Below are 17,133 nucleotides of genomic sequence, written 5' to 3' on the forward strand. Positions count from 1 at the left end.
CTCCCACACATCACTCATGCTGATCTCACACTCACCACCGGGCAGACCCATCCAGGCTTCCTGGAGCCTGGCATGCCAGCCAGCTCCAGCCAATCACGCTCCAGCACCCTCACTGCACACATACATCAATGTCCAGAAGTAGCACTTCCCTTCTAGACACATACAAGCCGCACATACCATTGCGCAGCATTCATTCTCACGAGTTCACACATACCAAACTCGAGCCTGCACTCCCCACGCATCAGGAACTACCAGGGACACACGCATTCCCCATGCATTCCTATGGGAGGGCAGGCCAGCCATACTACACGCACGCACTTTACTCTGGGACTCAGGGAAAAAGTGCGCAGAGACCCAAAAATCACTACGCAGGGTCACAAATACAGGCAAAAAGATTAGGGGTGAACCTGCCCTAAGGCCCAAGTCCAACAGTGAGGATATCATCTATTGTCATCCGGAGTACTTGCAGGATGTGTATGAGCAGTTTCGCTGACACACAACCCCAAATGAAGTGGGCATATATTTCATCTTTGTTATAAATGGGGGTCTCTGGTTGACAATGGCTGGCGCCAATGTCTAAATAGGGACCCTTCTTCCTAAGTCAGGGCAAGAGGGCTACCCCCTTTGACAACCCCTGCTCAACCCTGTGGTAACATAGCACGAGCAGTTAGGCCTATCTCAGTGGCAGTGTGTGAAGCATTTATGACCATGCGCAATAAGGCAGTAATGACACCACAAAAGGACACAACTCAAGTGGGTATAGAAAAATAGTATCTTCATCTAAGGTTTAGCTCAAGACTCTCAAAGCGTTTTAACAAGCCACTATGCACGTAAACCTGTAGGGACTTAAGAATGCACTAATGTATCCACCAGAACGTGGCACTGAATGAGTTCAAAGTCGGGGCCTACGCGGCCCGTTGCGCAGCAGGTACCTGCCGTAGGAAGGGGACACAGCACGCAGCTTCTTGAAGAAGCAGAGACGATGACAGGCGGACTCCCAGCGACCACAAGTCTTGGCTGCAGAAGTCCGCAGCGTGCACCCACAATGATTCGGGGACAGGCGCGCTCTCAGCAACAGCAGAATGCAGCTGCGGTGGCCCGGGCTGGTGGTGGCGATGACTCTCGTCAGGCAGTTCTGTGGTGGGCTCACAGCGGCAGCAGCTCTCACATAGCTGCGGGGGCCCACGAGACGATAGCGACAATATTTGACAATGGTGAACAAGATGAGGGCACACAGCGGTGGCGCCTCTCCCCTAGCTGCGACGGCCCACAGGACAGAGTGCAATGAGGCAAAGTTGGGAAAGGCGCGGGCACTCAGCGACAGCAGCTCTCTCTTAGCTGCGGTGGCCCACGGGACGATTCACGGGGATGCAAAGTTGGTAAAGGTGCGGGCACTCAGCAACAGCAGCTCTCTTTTAGCTGCGGCAGCCCATGGGACAAATCACGATGATGCAAGGTTGGCAAGGGTGAGGGCAATCAGCAGCAGCAGCTCTGTCTTAGCTGCGGTGGCCCACAGGACAAATCATGATAATGTAAAGTTGGCAAAGGTGCGGGCACTCAATGGCATCAGCTATCTCTTAGCTGCGGTGACCCACAGGACAAATCATGATGATGCAAAGTTGGCAAAGGTGTGGGCGGCCCACAGGACAAAGGATGATCTCGACCAGGATGACACAAAGGTGGGCACTCCGGGGCTACACCTCTCTCTTAGCTGCAGCAGCCCACACAGATTCAGCAACGGTTCTGAAGGTTCAAATTAAGGAGGGCTCTGTGCTGCGGCAGCTCCCTCTTAGCTGCAGCGGCCCACACAGTCTCAGCGAAGGGTTACCAGTCAACAATCCTTACAGTAGAACTAGAGGCTCTGGATTACTCAACGGAGTCCTCACCTGCAAGTAGAATTCTTCGCACAGGAACTCCAACGGCTGACGAGGTGAAGTATAATGTCCCTGAGACTTCATTAGGAGGCACTCTCAATTCAAGCCCTCAGGTAGTTTCTTCAGCAAGCTTGGTGAAAGTTTCAAACTCCTTTCCTCTGTTCACTCGCACAGAGTTTAGTCTTGACATCCAGAAGCAACACACTTGAAAGAAAAAGGTTTCAGCACAGTGTTTTAAGTCTTTGTTCTCTAAAGTCACAAATTATTGACTCCAGCCAAAGCCAGTTTGGTGGGGTTCGGGGAGAACTTGGTTTACGAGGTGACATCCTGCCCTTTTCAGAATGAGGGGGTCTGCTATCAGACGTCCAGTGGGAGGTGGAGCCATCATTCACCTTGCCAGGTACCGCCCAGCTCAGATCAAAGAGTCACCCCTCCCCATGCTCTGCATGCCAATCTCTCTCTCCAGCCAGGTCTGACCCAGCTGGCCCTGATGCTCCAAAACCAGACGGCCAATACACATACTAGCAAAGCCTACAGGAAAGCTTAGGCAAGAAAATACCTTGTTTCCAGAAGAGGCATTTTCGAACATGGGATATATAAATGGTCCTTACTAAAAGGTGAATCTTATTGTCCTGAGCTTAAACATATCAAATTTGAATTTCCTATCAGGTTCCTGGGGTCAGATAGAATTATGTAAGGTAATCCTCAGCCTGCCCATTCCAGCCTATGAGAACGGATAGCTTCACAGTAGTAAACAGTGAAATGGAGGGCAAATCACTATTAGAACATGCTACCCAGACCTAGGAATTATGGTTATCCCAATTCATACAGTCATCTTTACACAGGGAGCATTTGCGCTGTGGCACTGATTAGCAGTGGCACAGCGCCCAGAGCATCTAAATCCAATGTAAGAGATAGGGAGCGAAAAGAGGAAGGGAGGCCCACACCAATGATGCCAGGTCTAACAATCCTGTTAATCAGGAAGGGTGCATGTGGTTACTAGCTTGTAAAGCCTTGCGTAAAATTTGTCTACCGACTCTTCAGGTGTCTGTTGCACTTGCCTGAGCAGGAATCGCTCGTAGTCTGGATTGGCTACAGGAGCGAAGTGAGCCATCAGGGCTGCTTTCAATGTGGGCTAGGGTGTGTGGGGCCTGTTTCTCGTACCTTCTTGGACAGTTTGTGGACAGCAGCATAGGTCGTTGCCTGTCTTCTTCAAGTGCCACTGCAGCAAAGTATGTCTCTAGATGATCTACCCACGTGATCCACTTGGCAGCTTGAGAGGATGGTGCGCCAGTGACTACAAAAGGTTCTATGGTGGGTAGAGATGTCATGTGTGCGAACGTTAAGCACTTCTTCTGGCCTCAGGGGTGAGGACACTGGTGATAGTGCGGTGTCTTCTTTAGTTCTACTCGAGCATGGCACTGCTGGGCACAGGTTATGTGAAGGTGTGGGCTGTGTGCTTGACCAGATTGATGGGTACGCTTACAGCCTCTTTTCTGCTGTGGTTTGGATGTGGGTGGGGCCTCTGTGCAGTTTTTTGCCTTTGAGGCTATGCGTATAGTGATGGTTGGCTGCTGCCTCGTGGATACCAGGCTCAGAGGGGTGGAGGCTTAATGTTGTTTTTCTCCCACAGACTTTCGTGTTTTCCAAAAATTGTGTCTTCAGGCGGGCATAGGGACACGGTGTGATTTGATTTGTGTGGGTGGTGGACCACAGGGTCGGATTGGAAAGGAGGGCCCTTTGGCAATGGCCGAGAGGCTGGTCTCAAAGCTCCAGCTGTGGGCTGCTTTTTTGTGCAGCCTGGGGGGCCAACTTGGGCAGTGTATGTGTTGTTCGGATGCGGACAGCAGTCCAGTGGGTGCCTGAGTAGCCTTTCTGGCGGCAGATGGGTGCCCATTACTTCCCTTGTATCAACGGGCAGAGGTGTCAATCCATTTCTCTCGCTGGGACGGCCTATTAATGTATGCATATTAAGCGGGGGCAGGGTGCTTGAGCAGAAGTGGCCTCACTTGTTTTCAAGTGTGTTTCACCAGTGTGAACTAATCAGTGCATTTTTTTTTTATCAAAGGGAAGTTAAGAAAAGATGCCTCTGTCAAGAGACCCTCCCTCCTTCTTTTTATAAAACTTTGCCGAAGCAGTGTTTTGAGGAAAGGCAAAATGCGAATGTGGGCCACTTTTTTTTTGCGTGCTGGGCCGATTTTTAATCCCAATCCAAACCTGGTGGACCATGAGCTGCAGGGCAGTCAAATCTGCTGCCGAAATTTACTGGGACCAGGTGGAGCCACATCCATATCGGCGACACTGTTGTGATAGGGCCAGATCCTTATTTCTAATTTATCAGATCTTACCATTTATAAGGATCTTGGTCGACTGGATCTTTTTATCTGCTAAGAAGTGTAAAAGGGAGAAATCCAATAAAATTACCTTCATCAATAAAACTCACCAAAAAATCACTGACTCTATCTTAAATTTTAAGGGTTTTGTTACAAAGCCGAAAACAACTGAACATACAAGCACCTCATTACGAGGTTGAAGAAATACATAGACACTAATACAAAGTTCAGTCTCCTAATTAACCTAATTCGATGTAAAGTAAAAAGAATAAGTAATTCTAAAAAGATTAAACAAGCGACAATTGATCCAATGTCCAAAGTAGTATTCATAAGATTACATAAAGAAAATCAATTGGTTAATTCTGTCCCTACTCTAACACTAAGGTGACATCTCTACAGAATATTCTTCCAACGAAGTCGAAAAAGGTGTCAGCTTGTGAAGACTTCCTCAGAAGTGCATTCACATTGGAAAAAGACTAAAACTGTCTAAGTCTTCATTCCAAGAATCGAACCCTTCTCTTACCCTTCTATTGGCTCTCTACTCTCGACAACCCCCTCTGCCTCGTCTGCCTCTCCTCCCTAGGGGCACTGTCCCTAAAACAAAATGCACAACTCCTAAAACACGCCCTGACACACCTCCTCTGGATGCACATCTTCGGCAGGTGATTTTCGACAACTTGTGCTTAATCCAAGAATGGTTGAGTTTTCCTTGGCCCCAAGCGTCTCCAGCAAGGATGCTTCATTATCACATTCCACTGTAACCATGTATAAGGTCTCCTCCATACCTGACTCCTAAAACAATGAGCATCAGTCTAGCTAATGAGGAAAATGTCCTTGCACTTGCAGTGGAAAACATGTGAACAGAACAACCTAGCACATACAAATTTTGCTGACTACATTCTATTGAGAGCCTTCCCAAGGAAAATACATTGCAGGCCTTCTCAACTCTGCTAACATAAGAAACCACGATCAGGCATTCCATGGCAAAACGTGAATATTCATTTAATACAGGGCTTTACACATTCAAACCTATACGATGTTAATAATATTACATTTCTAAGCATTGCATTTCTCATTTTTAAGGCACTATGATCATTCCTACACGTGCAGACTTATATTGCACGTTTAAATCACTTAACTACATTACACATGGACTAATTCATGAAGTACTAGCAACTAACAGTCACATTTTATATGTTGATTACATTTTCAATTAACATGAGCTAATTTTCTAGCAATGCACTTACACAATTCATTATTACAGTTACATTTTCTAATGAATAAGTGTTATTTTCAATTCCGAGAACATATTGGTGCGGACTAACGGTGATTATGATGCACCCCTACAATTTCAGAATAACATGTCACTCTATCAGTTCCCCCCTTTGATGACTAGTGTCATCACCAAACTCACAACTCCTTGGAGAAAGAACCGACCTAAACAGAACTTGTAGCCACTCTTCCCTGTCTGAATTTCTCTAAATTTTTGATATTCTGATAATGACTGTCCTGCAGTCTAGCCATTCTTATCTCTTGAGCTCTAAGAGATCTCTCAACTTGATTCGCTCTGTACCACTGATAGGCTCTCGCAAATCCCCACAGACCACAATGATAATGATAGGCTTCAGAATATACCCAATGATACCTTTTCCCAAACTTGCAAACCAGCTTCCCACCTTTCCAAACCCTTTTCTGGCCTTTTCCCAAACACCTTCCTCAGTCAAATCTTTAATCTCATGATGGATCACAGTGATGTTACTTATATATATTTCTCCAGATCCTTTCTGCTATATGGAATATAAGACTCCACCCTCTTTTACTAATAGGACGTCTAAAGCAAGACAGTTCTGCATCACCATCGTCCTTACCGACATCTCCCCATCCACAAGTATCAAGGACTTAGCTGTATTTGTCGATAATCGATCCACAACAGTCGCCAAGTTTCTTATCTTCACATCATTCAAGATCACTCCCAATCTTGGTATGACTTCTCCAAAAATATCTCCAATCACTGCTCCTACACTCTCAGCTCTCTTTACTCTTGACTGCTTTTTATACTCTAACAATTCCAAATCTTCTGCATGATAAATCTTAGGGAAAATCATACCAAAATAACATGTACCATATCAATTGGCAGGCAGTCAAACATAAGCATTCCTGAACACATGATTACACGAACTCTGTCCTACATAGATCTTATCATAATACTTCTGCACACGCTTCAGACACAACTTCCCCGTCCGTGGAAAATCCAATGCTATAGGACCATAGCTTCCCTTTACTCTAAGAGCTCTCTCCTCATCTGTCCAATCTACAGGACTGTCTCCCGTATGACATGTTTGTGTTAATTGTCTATATCTTTCCTCTATTTGATCTACATACTTCTTTTCTACACCTACTAGTGAACAGGTCAGGTTATGCCTGTGGGCATAAGAGGTATCTAGCGTGGTATCTGGTATGAAGCATTTCCCCAACCTTGTCTTCTTGCTAGTAATAATCATATTTATTCAGGTGCTTATAGGCTGGTACCTCTGAAAGCACTGCATCATATTTCGAAAAGAAATACTCATAATGACCTCTTCCATAAAAGATACTAAGTAACAAACTACATGTAAAGCCATAAGTAAGTGGAAGATTATGATACTTAGGGCCAGATGTAGGTAGGCTTTTACCGGTCGGTAACGGCCGAATTCGGCCGTTACCGACCGGTAAATGGCATTTGAGATGTAGGGGGCATATTTTTACAGAATCGGTAAATTTACCGATCGGTAAATTTACCGATTCTGTAAAATACCGAATCGGTATTTTTACCGATTCGGTAAATTTGATATGTAGGTGGGACTCTTCTGAGTCCCACAAGCCTTACCGAATCGGTATTTTACCATCAAATTCAATTTGATGGTAAAATACCGATTCCGGTGTGCATGCACATGTGTGCATGCACACCTGTGCCATATGACAGGCAGACCTGCCCTTAGGGCATGTATGCCTGCCACATGGCACCCGAACCTGTTTTGGGGGTGCTAGAGGGTGTCAAAGTGACACCCCCTGCACCCTTGTGTAATTCGGTATTTACCGATTCGGTAAATACCGAATCGGTAATGCCCATTCATTCCTATGGGCTTCAAAGCCCATAGGAATGAATGGGCATTACCGGTCGGTATTTACCGAATCGGTAAATACCGAATATTACCGATTCGGTAAATGCACATCTGGATTTACCTACATCTCAGTACTTCTATTTTACCGATTCATAAATACCGAATCGGTAAAATTCGGTATTTATGAGTCGGTAAAATAGATTTACCTACATCTGGCCCTAGATACCCTCATCCACCGAGTCAGGCAACTGCATACACACATAACAATCATTCGCATCCATTGCCTCTATGTATTCATTTAGCAGCGTGGCATATGCATTAAGCTTAAAATCATCTTTTGACAAATCTACATGCAACTTACTAGTATTTTGATCTAGCAAAGCTCCTATGATGCCCTCTTTCTTGGTCTAAGTACGAGGTGTAGGTGTTCCCTGCACATGTCTGACATCTTCCTCATGTGAAATGACAACTGACACTAAAATAACTATCGCTATCGAATCTATCAATCAATCAATCAATCAAGGACATTTGTAGAGCGCACTACTCACCCGGAGGGTCTCAAGGCGCTTCGGAGGGGGGGGGTGCTGCTACTGCTCGAACAGCCAGGTCTTGAGCTTCTTCCTGAAGGAGAGGTGGTCTTGGGTCAGGCGCAGGTCGGTCGGGAGGGAGTTCCAGGTCTTGGCGGCCAGGTAGGAGAAGGACCTTCCTCCTGTTGTCGTTCTTCGGATGCGGGGGACGGCGGCGAGGGCGTGACTGGCTGATCGGAGGTGGCGCTTGGGAGTGTAGAAGTTGATGCGGTTGTTGAGGTAGCTCGGGCCTTGATCGTGCAGGGCTTTGTGTGCGTGGGTGAGGAGACGGAAGGTGATTCTCTTGTTGACGGGGAGCCAGTGCAGGTCTCTCAGATGTCCGGAGATGTGGCTGCGTCGGGGGATGTCGAGGATGAGTCTGGCTGAGGCGTTCTGGATCCGCTGGAGTCTCTTCTGGAGCTTGGCGGTGGTTCCGGCGTAGAGGGCGTTGCCGTAGTCCAGTCGGCTGGTGACGAGGGCCTGGGTGACCGTCTTCCTGGTTTCGGTGGGGATCCACCGGAAGATCTTCCGTAGCATGCGCAGGATGTTGAAGCATGACGAGGAGACGGCGTTGACTTGTCTGGTCATGGAGAGGGAGGAGTCCAGGAAGAAGCCCAGGTTGCGTGCGTGGTCTGTCGGTGTGGGTGCGGGCGGGGGGCCACCAGGAGTCATCCCAGGCGGAGGGCGAGGAACCCAGGATGAGGACTTCCGTCTTGTCTGAGTTCAGTTTCAGGCGGCTGGTCGTCATCCACTTGGCTACATCTTTCATCCCTTCGTGAAGGTTGGTTCTGGCGGCGGCGGGGTCGTTGGTCAGGGAGAGGATTAGCTGGGTCTCATCGGCGTAGGAGATGATGTTCAGGTTGTGTTGGCGTGCGATGGTCGCGAGGGGGCTCATGTAGACGTTGAAGAGGGTGGGGCTCAGGGAGGATCCTTGAGGGACGCCGCAGATGACTCCGGTGGCCTCTGACTTGTACGGTGGTAGACGGACTCTCTGTGTTCTTCCGTCGAGGAAGGAGACGATCCATTCCAGTGCCTTCCCCTGAATTCCGACGTTGCTGAGGCGCTGCACTAGGGTGCGGTGGCAGACAGTGTCGAAAGCCGCGGAGAGGTCTTGGAGGATGAGGGCCGCTGTTTCTCCATTGTACATCAGGGCTCGGATGTCATCGGTGGCAGCGATGAGGGCGGTCTCGGTGCTGTGGTTGGCACGGAAGCCAGACTGTGAGGGGTCGAGGGATCCATTCGTCTCGAGGAAGGCGGCCAGCTGCTTGTTGACGGTCTTCTCGATGACTTTGGCTGGGAACGGGAGGAGCGAGATGGGGCGGTAATTCTTGAGTTCGGTGGGGTCCGCAGTGGGTTTCTTTAGTAGAGCGCTGAGCTCGGCGTGCTTCCAGCCCTCCGGGAAGGTGGCGGTGTCGAAGGAGGTGTTGATGATGTCCCGCAGGTGGGGTGCGATGACAGCGTCGGCCTTGTTGAAGACGTGGTGAGGGCAGGGGTCGGTCGGAGATCCGGAGTGGATGGAGTTCATCATGCGGACGGTGTCATCGGTGCTGATCGGAGTCCAGGCGCGGAGGGTGGTGGTGGGCGGCGTTGCTGCGGTCGTTGTGTGCGATGGTTGAATGCTGAAGCTGTGTGAATGTCCGTGATCTTGTTGTGGAAGTAGGAGGCGAGGGAGTTGCAGAGGTCTTGCGATGGGGTGATGTCGTTGTTTCCGGCGCTGGGGGTGGAGAGCTCTTTCACGATGTTGAAGAGTTCCTTGCAGTTGTGTGCGTTGTTGTCCAGCCGGTCCTGGAATGCAGTTCTCTTGGTGGCGCGGATCAGTTGGTGGTGCTTCCGGGTGGCGAGCTTGAGGGTGGTCATGTTGTCCGGTGTTGGTTCCCTTCTCCAGACTTTCTCGAGGGCTCGGCAGTCCTTCTTGGAGCTCTTGAGTTCGTCTGTGAACCATGGGGCTTTCTTGCTGCCGGGTCTGCTGGGTGGGGTCCTCAAAGGGGCGAGTTCGTCCGCGCAGTTGCTGATCCACTTCGTGAGGTTGTCGGCGGCCTGGCTGGGGTTCGCTGAGCTGGCGGGAGGGTGCTGACTCAGGGAAGCGGCGAGCTGGTCGGCTGTGATCTTGTTCCAGCTTCTTCGGGCAACCTGTTGCTGGTGGTGGTGGATCGTCGTTCTTCTGAAGGTGAAGTGGACGCAGCTGTGGTCCGTCCAGTGGAGTCCTGTGGCGTGGCTGAAGGCGATGTCTTTGCTGGATGAGAAGACGGCGTCGAGTGTGTGTCCGGCGAGGTGGGTGGGGGTGGTCACCAGCTGCTTGAGTCCCAGGTTTGCGAGGTTTTCCAGCAGGGTGATGGTGTTGCGGTCGTCGTTGTTCTCCAGGTGGAAGTTGAGGTCCCCGAGGAGGACGTAGTCGGCCGAGGGGAGGGCGAGCGGGCTGATGAAGTCGGCGATGTCCTTGCTGAATTGTGTGCGTGGTCCCGGGGGTCTGTAGATGAGGGTGCCTCTGAGGGTGGTCCTGGGGTTGACGTGGATCTGGAAGTGCAGGTGTTCGGCGGGTGCGATGGTGTCGTCGGTGTTGGTCGTGATTCGGATGGTGTTCCTGTGAATGATGGCGATGCCTCCTCCTGTCTGGTTGACGCGGTCTCTCCGTATGATCTTGTAGCCGTCCGGGATGGCGATGGCGATGTCGGGCGCTGAGGAGGCGTTCATCCAGGTTTCCGTGAGGAAGGCGACGTCTGGGTCTGTGGTGTCGAGCAGGTTCCAGAGCTCGACGGCGTGTCTGTGGACGGAGCGGGTGTTGAGCAGGATGCATTTCAGGTGGCTGCTGTTGTTGCTCGTCTTGGTCTTGGTGGGTGCGGGTGTGGTGCAGGTCCGGATGCAGGTGAACTTGCAGGAGCGGCAGCTGAAGGGTCCGTGGGTGCGTCTCGGGGTGGCTTGGTAGCATCCAGGGGTTCGGCCGGCGTTGAGTGCGTTGAGGGTGGCGGCGTCGTACGTCCGGCGGGAGGGCTGGGGTCTGCGGGGGCCAGGAGTTCCGGCACTGGGCGCGGTCCAGGCGCGGACGGGCGCAGACGGGCTTACCTTTGGCGCGCCTTCGGCGCACAATCTGCGCGCCCGCTGCGCGTCACCGCTGCGCGTTCGCACGGTCGCCATATATGGCGAAGTGCGAAGGAGGGCGGAGCAGCTGGGAGGCGGGAGCGGGGAGGGTACAGAATGAAAAAAGGGGCGGGGTTAGCGGCGGTGGCGGGAAGCGGGGAGCGGGGAGGGAAGAGACGGGGGCAAACAGGCAAAAAGAGGGGACCAAGTTTTAAAAATACAAAATACAAATGAAAATGCAACAACAGTTCAAATGCACACCAAAACAAACAAACAGAGGCAAAGGCAGGAGGCGAGCCCAGACCACGCCGCTCGAAGGCAGGGGGCGTGGTCACGCGGCGGCTGGCCGAGCAGAGAGGCAGGCAGGCGGGGAGGCACTCGCAACAGCTGGTGGCCGTGCGGCGCGGGGGTGTCTATCGAAACTATCACTCCTACTGTGAGTGTGACTATCATACATTTGGAACTACGATTCAGGGTTCCAGCCACGATTTTCGCTGACGCTTCTGGGTTTCTGCAATCAACCTTAGAGTCTCTTTTTCCCGCCACCAGTTGCAGCTTTAATCAATCCAAATGCCACTCCTCGATAGGCTGGAAATTCCCCCCTTTGATTCACAGTTCTTTTTCCTTATTTTGACAGTTCACAAAAAGACTTCCTTAACCCACGTTCTCCTCCAACGGAAAGTCCCTAATTTGATTCTCCTTTCACTTGGGCCTAGGTTATCTTCTTTTGAGCTTATTCACAAAACACAATTTATTAAAAATCTACAATGAGTTCAGATCCTATTGCAAGATTTCAAGGCAAACAGTTATCAGATCTTGAGTTGATGATTCAAATCCAAAGGACAGAAAAACTAATCGATGTAAGATCAAAGGTCGCACCTTACTCAGGACTGGATAATTCGGAACCATGATCGTCAGTGTCTCATTGATTTCAAGTCCGGGCACTAGGAGTACCACTTTGCTGTTCAGTATCGGATTCCTGCTGATCACACTCACGGACCTCAACCACCCGGAACTCACTACCCCTGGCATCAGTAACTGGGTAAGTCTACTCTGGGGCAGCGTATCTCTGGCAAGGCATTCTCATCATTTTGGATCTTCTCAAGCCTTAATTTTGCTCTTCGTCGCTCTCCTCTGATTCTGAGACCTCGGACCCAGGAGCAAAGTCTCTCTCGGGAGCCAGTCGCAGATTCAACCTTCCACGCTTCTTCTGTGCTGTTAGCTCTTCTGCTTTCTGGCTGATCACACTGTGCGCCACTTCCTTCTGCTGAGTCTGACTCTGAACCACTCCCAGACAGTCTTACTTCTTCAGAGTCAGTATCCGTGTTCTGGACAGCGCAACCCACCTCAGCTCGGCCTGGTGAACGAATAACTTCATCAGCAACCCTCACAGCTTGGCTTGACCCCTGCCGTTGCTCTGCCACCACAGCTGGACTTTCATTTTTGAGAGGTGGTGTTTCTTCCAAGGGTGCTGGTACTCTGTGGGTGTGAAAAGTGTGTACCCATTTTGGCAGTCCACCACACTTCATTGCTGTATTCATCACCAGTATCACCTGGTAGGGGCCTCGCCACTGAGCATCCAAACAGCTCTACCTCACGTGCTCACGAACAAGCACCCAATCCCCTGGACACAAGTCGTGGCAAAGGTCGCTTGCAGCTGGAACAGCAGCAGCCTGCACCTGCTGAGACACAGAACAGACCACATCAGCTAGTCCTTTGCAGTAATCAAGGATCAAATCATCAGCAATGTTTATCAACACTGTGGCTGGCCGCTGGCAACCGCATCACCCTCCCCATTAAGATCACATGTGGGAAAAGATTGGTCCTCCTATCTGGCACACTGCGAATCCTCATGAGCACCAGAGGCAATGCAGCAGGCCACTTCAGGGATGTAAACAAACACACCTTTGCCATCCATGCTTCAAAGTCCTATTGATCTGATCCACTATCTGAGAAGCCTCTGGTTGATAACTAAAATGAAGTCTCTGATCAACGCTTAAAGCAGTGCAAAGCAACTTCATGATCTCGCTGTGGAAGTGTGTTCCTCTGTCCGACTCCAAAGAGGTTGGAAAACCGAAACTAGAATCAGTTCTCGCAATAACAGCTCTGCTACAGTGAGAGTGTCACATCTCCTAGTTGGGTAAGCCTCCACCCACCGTGAGAACACACACACCACCATTAAAATTTACCTCAATCCATTGCACTTCGGCATTTCAATAAAGTCCAACTGCATTCTATTGAAGGGTCCCCCAACCTTGGAATGTGACTCAAAGTGACCACAGTCTTTTTACCAGCATTCATTTGTTGACAGGTAACACACCTCTGACACACAGCTTCAGCAACCACACAAAATCGTGGATTGTACCACGTCTGTCTGAACACTCATACCATCGCATCCCTTCCAAGGTGCACTGCACCATGAATATGTCTCGCCATCGGACTCTAAAAGGTCATCTGGTAAAACCGCTCGTCCATCATTTGAAACTCAAATGTCAACATCCCCTTTCTGGCATCCAGACTTGATCCACACATTCCTTTCCTGCTCTGAGACCTCATCCTGCAGGCGCTGAGTTCATCCCATGTGTCTGCCATGGCAGACAAGGTAATGTGGACAAGGTAATATTGCCGATTGACTGATGGTAATTTCGACCTGCTCCTGAAGCGCATGGTAAAGGGCTTTGCCTATTCCTGCCACAGCGCGGTAATCGCAGTTCTGTTGTTTTATTTTCACCACTTGATTTTAAAACCACACTTTTAATCATGCTGCGCCGCATCCTTTATTTCACACTTAACTCACCCAGCCTGTTACCACAAGGTTATCTTGCGCTTCTCCCCGGTCCACCACGGATGCTTCCGGTTGTGTGGAGGGAGGCATACGCAAAATCGGAAGTGGTTCCAGGCACCAGTACTGCGGGCAGCAGTCTAGTTGCTTGCCTGCCAGTACTTAAGGCATGCACTTTCAAACACGCAGCAGACGCGCGCAGCGGGTGAGCCGCTGGCGCGCCAAAGGCATGCCCGTCTGCACCCGTCCACACCTGGACAGGGCCAGAGTCCCCTGGCCAAAACCTCTCAGACGCATGCAGGCACTCCTTCTCCTACTCAAGCAACCAACTAAAAAAGATGGGCCTCGATCCTCTCTTGACTATTTGCAACCAGTCACACTCACTTCACTGGAGTACTTCACCACCTACAGCTGCACTTCATGCCCCTTTAGAGTGAACATTTCCGTTAAAGAGAGCTCACTCCAACATCGACCACCCAACCCCAATCACTCGGCACTCATAAACGCGAGGTCACTCCCAAGCATAAGTACAAACTAGCGAACTTCATCACCTTATACAGCCTAGAAATTGTATACGTAACCGAAACATGGAGCGACCCAGCCTCCAGCCCGGATTTCTGCATCGCCACCTCCGAAGGGTACTCTGTAGTCAGACAAGATAGAGTTAACAAAAGCGGAGGCGGACTGGCCATCATACACCGCGATAACTATCTTGTAGGGACAGAACCCATCCCCACTTCCACATGCGAAGCCTTAGCTTTTACAATAAGTATAAGCCACTCGCATTCCCTTTAGGACAGGCCATGGCACCGAAACGGCACTTATCAAAGCCGCAGATGAGATCAGAACCACAAGAGACCTAGGTGGGACAGCAGTCCTAATACTGCTGGACCTGTCGGCTGCTTTTGACACGGGTCGATCATGCCACCTTGATCGGCTGTGTCGCTGAGATGAGCATCACACACAAGGCCAAAGAATGACTGGCCTCTTTCCTGGCAAACTGCTCCCAGCTTGTGAGCCTCGGAAAGTTCAACTCCCCCTCTTTCACACTCCCATGTGGGGTGCCACAGGGATCTTCCCTCAGTCCAACACTATTTAATATCTATGTGTCGGACCTGGCCAAAACCATCAAAACCCATGGGATGGGGCTAACCACCTATGCCGATTACACACAACTGGTGCTAGCTAGCAACAACAACGGAGGGAGAAATAGCGGCCAGTTTTCATGCAGGCATGATCGCCATCTGCTCCTGGAAGGCCAAAAAACTGCTTAAAATTAAACTCAAAAAAGACGGAGGTCATGATCTGGGCAACCTACACCCTACATGGTCCCCCACCTGGTGGACTACTGAACTAGCCTCCCCCCACCTCCAGTAACAGAAAGTAAGAAACCTTGGCGTCATCTTCGATGACAAACTCTCTTTTGCAGCCCACGCAAATGCCATCACCTCCTCAGCTTTCTACACATTAAGAATAATCAAAAAACTACTACCATTCCTTCCATCCAGCACAGGAAAAACCTTGATAAGCTCCCTGTTAATGTCTAAAATAGGCTACTGCAATGGATTACTCCTGAACGTACAGAAAAAGCATCATCAGCAAACTACAGCTGATACAAAACGCCGCCGCCAGGATCATATTTACAACAAGGGGTGGTGAGGGACAGAGTCTCTGAATTAAGCAGAATACTCTCACCCAGTCAAGAGATCAGGGCTAGATCCAACACCGTTTTTTAGCTCATTGCACCATCCCAGTTTCAGAACCTGGCTGTATGCAAATTAGTCTGTCCCTGGCCCAGTGCATCATGGGAACAGGGCAGACCAGACTACAAAAGCCAATTCTTACACTGGGAAGGAAACAAGCTTCCGGGGACCGGTTTCTGGCATTACAGCCTGTCTTCGGCCCGGCTTGCTTGAATCCTGATGGTGCAATAAGCAAGGGACTCATGTCTGAGTATACCCTTCCACGCTTAGGGTGGACAAAAATATTTACAACAAGTGGGTGGTGAGGGATCATCACAGGCACCCCTAAACATCAACCCATCTCCGCAGTGGTGAACTTATTTGCAAGAGAGGGCAAAATCTGTTCCCTTCCCATGTGCTTGTACACTTTACAACTGCAATTTCTTTAGGACGCTGTAACGCCTCTAGCAGTTGTTTTACAAATTCACCATTCCTGATGGGAGAACCAGATAATGTCATACAACCTCTTTGAGACCATAGCTGTCCGAAATCATGAACCACACCGAACCCATACTGGCTGTCGGTGTAGATGGCGATTCGGATCTGATCAGCAGCAAAGCTGGCTCGAGTCAAAGCAATTATTTCAGCTACCTGTGCGGAGTATAGTCCTTCTAGACAAGCAGCCTCAACCACTCCTGAGATGGTACATACAGAAAATGCTGCTCTCAACTGACCCACACTGTCTCTTAAGCATGAACCATCAACAAAGAAGATCTCATCTGGGTCAGACAGAGGTTTATCAACAATGTCAGGTCTTGGTTTGGTGCAGAGTTCAGTCACATTGAGACAGTCATGGTCTTCAAAATCTTCATCATCAACATTTGGTAAAGGCATCAATGTAGCGGTATTTAAGACAGAACATCTTCTCAGAGTTACATTCCCCGCAGCAAGTATCACCTGCTCGTCGCTTGTGAGTCTGTTATTGGTCAGGTGCAGCATCCTAGTCCTCGTCATTAACAGTTCGAAAGAATGTGGAACATGCACAACCAACGGATGGCCCATCACAATGCTTTCACATCTCTCAATGCTGACACCGGTTGCAGCAACGGATCTGAGAGATCCGTTCAACGCTGAAGCTACTGGATCTAAAGTAGTTGAAAAGTAGGCAACTGGTGTACAGATACCTCCATGATTCTGAGGCAGGACTGACAATGCATAACCTTCCCTCTCACAACTGAACAGTGAAAAAGATTTGTTGTAATCAGGCATTCACAGAGTTGGAGCACGACACAAGCTTTCTCTTAAGTCTAGGAAAGCTTTCAAACAATTGTTGTCCCATGGTACCGGATCGCTCACATCTTTGTGAGTCAGCCTCTGCAAAGGCTTTGCCTTCAAGGAGAAATTGGGAATCCATTGGAGACAGTAGCCAACCATTCTTAGGAACATTCTCACCTCCTTCTGAGTGGTTGGTATAGCCATACCTGTGATTGCCTCAATCCCCTGTCAACAGTTTGCATTTGGGCCAACATCAGCTTATCTTTAAGCTTTCTGTGCTTTGAGTCCACCTCGTCTCTGCAGTACCTGGCATATTGCAATATTCCATCGACAGACTTGTTCTGCCAACAAATCAGATGATGCTGAATCATAATGCTAATTTCTGGTCTCAATCCCAAGATGAACTTGGAGACAAACTGTCCCATGTCCTTGGGGTCCAGGGTAT

This window comes from Lissotriton helveticus, chromosome 3_1, assembly GCF_964261635.1.
Source record: "Lissotriton helveticus chromosome 3_1, aLisHel1.1, whole genome shotgun sequence".
Classification (NCBI taxonomy): domain Eukaryota; kingdom Metazoa; phylum Chordata; class Amphibia; order Caudata; family Salamandridae; genus Lissotriton; species Lissotriton helveticus.